The sequence below is a fragment of the Tamandua tetradactyla genome, chromosome 12 (assembly GCF_023851605.1).
Source record: "Tamandua tetradactyla isolate mTamTet1 chromosome 12, mTamTet1.pri, whole genome shotgun sequence".
Lineage (NCBI taxonomy): Eukaryota > Metazoa > Chordata > Mammalia > Pilosa > Myrmecophagidae > Tamandua > Tamandua tetradactyla.
Genome location: NC_135338.1, coordinates 20341598 through 20347659, shown reverse-complemented (window position 1 = coordinate 20347659; position 6062 = coordinate 20341598). Strand labels below are relative to the sequence as shown.

Here is a 6062-nt window from a genome sequence, read left to right as displayed (position 1 = left end):
TCACTGGCCCTAAACCAGCACCTGGCCCTGCCCCTGCCCCTGCCCCTCGCCCTGCCCCTACCCCTGCTCCAGACCCTGGCCCTGCCCCTGCCCCAGCCCCTGCCCCTGGGCCTGCCCCTGCCCCTGCCCTTTCCCAGCCCCTGGCCCTTCCCCTACCCCTGTCCTAGGCCCTGGCCCTGGCCCTGCCCCTGCACCTGGTTATGACCCTGCCCCGACCCTAGCCTGCCCCTGCCCCTGCCCCTGGCCTTTCCCCTTCCCCTGGCCCAGCCCCTTACCCTGCTCTGTCCCTGCCCCAGTCCCTGGCCCTGGCCCTGCCCAAGTCCCTATCCTGCCCTGCCCCTGCCCCTGGCCGTACCCCAGTCCCTGCCCCTACCTCAGGCATGGCACTTCCCCAGCCCCTACACCTGTCCCAGTCCTTGACCCTTCTCCTGCCCCTGCCCCTGGCATTGCCAAGCCCCTGCCACTTCCCAAGCCCGTGGTCCTGCCAATGGCCATGCCACCGCCCCTGGCCCTGCAACTTCTCTTGCCCTGCCCTTGCCCCTGGCCCTAACCCAGCCCCTGGCCCTGCCCCTACCCCTGCCCCTGGCACTGGCCCTGTCCCTGGGCCTACCCCATGTCCTGGCCCTGGCCCTGCTCCAGTTCCTACCTCAGCCCCTAGCCCTGGCCCTGCCTCAATCACTGCCCCTCACCATGCCCTGCCCCGGCCATGCCCCTGGCCCTGCCCCAGACCCTGGGCCTGCCCCTGGCACTGCCCCTGCCCCTACCCTGCACCAACCCCTGGCCCTGCCTTGGCCCCTGTACCAGTCCCTAGCCCTGCCCTATGCCCTGCCCCTGTCCAGGCCCCTGGCCCTGATCCTAGCCCTGCCCTGTCCCAGCCCTAGGCCCTTCCCCTGCCCCTGGCCATGCCTCTGGCACTGCCTCTGCCCTTGGCCCTCCATGCCTGTGGAGCTACCCCAGCTCCAGCCCCTTGTCCTGCTTCTGACCCTGGCCCAGCCAAGCCCGTGCCACTGCCCCTGCCCTGCCCCTGCCTATGCTTCTGCCCCAGCCCCTGCTTCTGGCCCTGGTTCTGGTTCTGGCCCTGCCCTACCATTGCCCATGCTCCATCTCCTGGCTGTGCCCCTGCACATGCCCCAGTCCTCATCACTGCCCCTGCCCCTGGCCATGCCCCTGCCCTTGCCCTAGCCCCTGGCCCTGCTACTGCCCCTGCCCCAGCCCCTGGCCCTTGACCTGCCGCTGCCTCGTCCCTGTCCCTGGTCCTGCCCCAGCCATGACCCTGCCCCTGCCATGCCCCTGTCCTTGCCCCAACACCTGGCCCTGCGGCTGCCACTGGCCCTACCATACCCCTACCCTGTCCCTGACCCTGCCTGTCCTAACCCTGGCCCTTCCCCTATCCCAGTCCCTGGCCCTGTCTGTGCCTCTGCCGCAGACCTCGGCCCTGCCCCTACCCCTTGTCCTGCCCATGACCAGGCCCCTGCCGCTGTCCCTGCCCCTGGCCTTGCCCCTGGCCCTCCCTCTGCCCTGCTCAGGCTCCTGCCCCTGCCCCAGGCTGTGCCCTTGACAATGCCCTGCTCCAGCCCCTGGCCCTGCCCCTGCCCCTGACCCAGGTGCTGGCCCTGGCCCTGCCACTGTACCTGGTCATGACCCTGTCGCGACCCTGCGAAGCCCCTGGTCCTGCCCCTGCCTCTGCCCCTGCCCCTGCCCCAGCCCCTGGCCCTGCCCCTGCCCCTGGGCTTGCCTTTTCTCCTGCCTGGTACCTGCCAAGCGCCTGGTCCTGCCCCTACCCTTGCCTCTGACCCTGGCACTGCCCCTGCCCTTGGCCCTGCCCCTGCCCCTGTGCCTGGTGATGACCCTGTCCTGACCCTGCCCTGCCTCCACCCCTGCCCTGCCCCTGGGCTTGCTATTGCTCCTCCTGCCCCTGTCCCTGCCTCCAGCCTTGCCCCTGGCCCTGTCCCTACCCCAGCTCCTGGCCCTGGCCCTGCTAAGCCCCTGCCCCTACCCTGCCATACCCTTTCCCCTGCCCCTGCCCCTGGCCCTGGCCCTGCCCTTGGGCCTGTCTCAGGCCCTGGCCCTCGCCCTGCACTAGTCACTAACCCAGACCTGGCCATGGTCCGGCCACTGGCCCATCCCTTGCCCCACCCTACCCCTGACCTTGCGCCTCCCCCAGCCCCAGGCCCTGCCCTTGCTCCTGCCCTGCCCCTGCACCTGACCGTGACCCAGCCCCTGGACCTGCCCTAGCCCCTGGCCAAGTCCCTGTCCATGCCCCAGCCCATGCCCCTGCCCTTTCCCTTGCCCCAGCCCCTGGCCCTTCCCTTGCCCCTGTCCTAGGCCCTGGCCCTGTCTCTGCCCCTGCGCCTGGTTATGACCCTGCTCCAACCCTAGCCTGACCCTGACCCTGCCCCTGCCCCTGCCCCTGCCCCTGGCCTTTCCCCTTCCCTGGCCCAGCCCCTTCCCCTGCTCTGTCCCTGCCCCAGGCCCTGGCCCTGGCTCTGCCCCTGGGCTTCCTACAGCTCCTGGCCCTGACCCTCCCCATTACCTTGTTCCAGGGCCTGCCTGAGTCCCTATCCTGCCCTGACCCTACCCCAGCCCGGGCCCCTTCCCCTGCCCCTGCCACGGGCCCTGACCCTGGGCCCGCCCCAGCTCCTGGCCCTGGTCCTGCCACTGCCCCTACCCCAGCCCATGATCCTGCCCCAGTCCTTGACCCTTCCCCTGTCCCTGGCCATGTCCCTGGCACTGCCTCTGCCCGGTGCCCTGCCCCTGGCCCTGTCCCGCCATGCCCATGGAGCTACCCCAGCTCCAGCCCCTTGTCCTGTTTCTGACCCTGGCCCAGCCAAGCCCCTGCCTATGCTTCTGCCCCAGCTCCTGTCCCTGGCTCTGCCCTGCCACTGCCCCTGCTCCATCTCCTGGCCGTGCGCCTGCACATGCCACAACCCTCATCACTGCCCCTGCCCCTGGCCATGCCCCTGCCCTTGCCCTAGCACCTGGCCCTGCCCCATCCCACTCCCTGGCCCTGTCCGTGACGCTGCCGCAGACCTCGGCCCTGCCCCTACCCCTTGTCCTGCCCATGACCAGGCCCCTGCCGCTGTCCCTGCCCCTGGCCTTGCCCCTGGCCCTGCCCTGCCCCTGCCACAGACTTTGGCCCTGGCCCTGCCCCTGCCCCTGGCCCAGCTCCTGAATCTGCCAAAGTCCCTGGCCCGATCCCTGGCCATAAACCAGCACCTGGCCCTGCCCCTGCCCCTGCCCATTGGGCACCCTGGCCCCCGCGTGTGCCAAGACCCGAAGTTGGAGCACCGGCGCCGGCACGGGCAGCAGCGAGGTGTAGGAGTGGCTGTGGGTGCTGCGGCTCGAGCAGTATGCACAGTACTTCCTGGACACCGGCTACGACGACCTGGAGATGTGCCGGCAGATCGGGGACCCCGACCTGGATGCCATCAGGGTGCTGGCGCCCGCGCACCACCGACGCCTCCTGGAGGCCGTGGGTCGCCTGCGCGAACAGGACGCGGCCACCGCCGGCCTCTACTTTACTCTCGAGCCGCCGCCTCCGACCGACCCCAGGTCCCAAGTAGCCTTCCAAGCCCTTGGCCGCAGGAGCCAGCCCCGCAGGGACCCCCGGGCTAAACCTGAAGATCCTGATCCGGGACAAGCTGGTGCGCGATGGTGTGCGCTGGGGCAAGGCCCCGCACCCCCGCCAGGTGAGCAGGCACGCGCGGGTTCTGGCATCCGGCCTACGGCTTCTCTGATTTTTCTCTCGCGGCTGCTGATTCCTTCCTTGCAGGGTCACAGGTGCCGGTGAGGCGGACTCTGCACCCTTCGCCCTCTGCCGGGGCCGGGTCTCCGCGCAGCCCCCGGCGTGCCCTTGGCAGAACCGAGTCCTGGGCTCTTGCGGTGCTCTGGGGGCCATGGGATCTGAAGGGCAGGAGAAGACTGGGTAATAGCTACCTTGTCTTGGGCCTTCCTTTTCTCCTTCCTTGTCTTTCTTTGCATTTTGAGTGACTCCCAAAGAGGGACTGGCTGTCGTGTGCCATTGTACTAGGTGCGCAGGGAAAGTGACCGCCCTGCCACTGGGGTCTCCCCCACAGTGGGGCATCTGTAAAGTTGCCAGGGGTGGGGCGGGGGCACAGGTGTTGGATGGGGGGCATTAATGAGGCACATGCACGCTCCCTTGGGATGAGTTTTTTCCACGGAAGGGTACAGCACGCAGGCAGGCGCTATGGCCTGATGGTCCCAGGGCATCCCTGCATTTGGGAGGGGAAGGCTGTGCGCAAGGAGAGGAGCTTTTCAGGACTGATGGAGGAGCGTGCAGGGAAGCTCCGTGGCTGCTGGGCATGGTATGCCCAAGGGTGGGGCTTGGGTGTCAAAGCAACTACCAAAAAGTCCCCGTTCTCAGTGGTGCGGCCTCCGCCCAGAGTCTGCCTGGCGTGGGTCCCCATGGCTGCTCCACCGGCTGCTCTGCACGGCTGCGGCCCCAGCACCTCTGCATGTTCCTCCTGGGCTTCCCAGGCAGGTGTCTTCCTGCGAGCCTGTGCACTTTCCAGTGTGGCCAGGGAAGGGCTCTGGTGAGCCTGTGGAGCAGCCATGGGGACCCACGCCAGGCAAACTCTGGGTGGACTGCGCGCCGCTTGGAACTGGGTCTTTATGTTAGTTACTTTGACACCCAAGCCCCATCCTTGGGCCTGCCATGCCCAGCAGCCATGGAGCTTCCAGGCCCTTCCTGGCGCCCTCCTCCCTCAGTCTTAAAAAGCTCCTCTCCTTGAGCACAGCCTTCCCCTCCCAAGTGTGGGACGCCCTGGGAACCCCAGGCCATAGTGCCTGCCTGCATTCTGTACCCTTCGGGGGAAAAAACTCATCTCAAGGGAGCTTGCCTGCACCTTATTAACGCCCGTCCCATCAAAACCCCATGTCTAGCCCCAACCCTGGCAACTTTACATTGAGCCGCTGTGGGGGAGTCCCGGGCAGAAGGGAGGTCACTTTCCTTGCGCACCGAGCACAAAGACATACTACAGCCAGTGTCTCTTTGGAGTCACTCAAAATGCAAAGGAGGACAAGAAGAAAAGGAAGGCCCAAGACAAGGTAGCTATTACCCAGTCTTCTCCTGCCCTTCAGATCCCACGGCCCCCAGAGCACCGCAGGAGCCCAGGACTCGGTTCCGCCAGGGGCTGCGCGGAGACCCGGCCCCAGCTGAGGGCGAAGGGTGCAGAGTCCGCCTCACCCGCACCTGTGACCCTGCAAGGAAGGAATGAGCAGCCGCAAGAGAAAAATGTAGAGAAGCCGCAGACCCGACGCCCGCCCCCTGCTCACCTGACGTGGGTGCGGGGCCTTGCCCCGGCGAACACCATCGCGCATCATCTTGTCCTGGATCAGGATCTTCTGCTTCAGCCGGGGGTGGCTCATCCTCTCCCGGGTGCGGTGGGCCCTGCGGGGCTGGCTCCGGCGGCCGAGACTTCGGAAGGCTTCGGGGAACCCGGGGTCGGCGGGAGGCGGCGGCTTGAGCGTGAAGCAGAGGTCGGCGGTGGCCTCATCCTGCTCCCGCAGGTGGCCCACGTCCTCCAGGAAGCGGCGGCGGTGCACGGGCGCCAGCACCCCGATGGCGTCCAGGTCGGGGTCCCCGATCTGCCGGCACACCTCCAGGTCGTCTTAGCAGTTGTCCAGGAAGGACTGCGGGTACTGCGCGAGCAGCGGCGCCCGCAGCCACTTTTAAACCACGCTGCTGCCCGTGCCGGCGCCGGCGCTCCAACTTCGGGCCTCGGCGCGCGGGGACCGACAGACAGCGCGGAAGTTGTCCTCGGGCCGCGCGGGCCGCCGCGGGCGGCTCTGACACAGGTGCGAGCGCCTCCGGAAGCGGGCGGCGGCCGAGCGCGCGCAGCGAGCCCCGTGCAGCCGCCGACTCCGGGCGCGTGCCCTGGGTGCAGTAAGGGGGCGCGCCGCCGGGTTGCGCCCGGGAGCGATGCGGGGTGAAGTCGGCGCAGCCGGGGGCAGCCGGGGCCGCCGCTCTGCCCGCGCGCGCCCGTCCCCGTCCGAGGCTGCGTCTCCCGTGTGCCCTGGCAGCGACACGGCTTCCTCCGCAT

At 68.6% G+C, this 6062-nt stretch overlaps 1 pseudogene; it reads right to left on the bottom strand.

Moving 5' to 3' along the window:
• Positions 1 to 4014: 4014 nt before the first annotated feature.
• Positions 4015 to 6062, bottom strand: LOC143651370 (sterile alpha motif domain-containing protein 5 pseudogene; annotated as a pseudogene).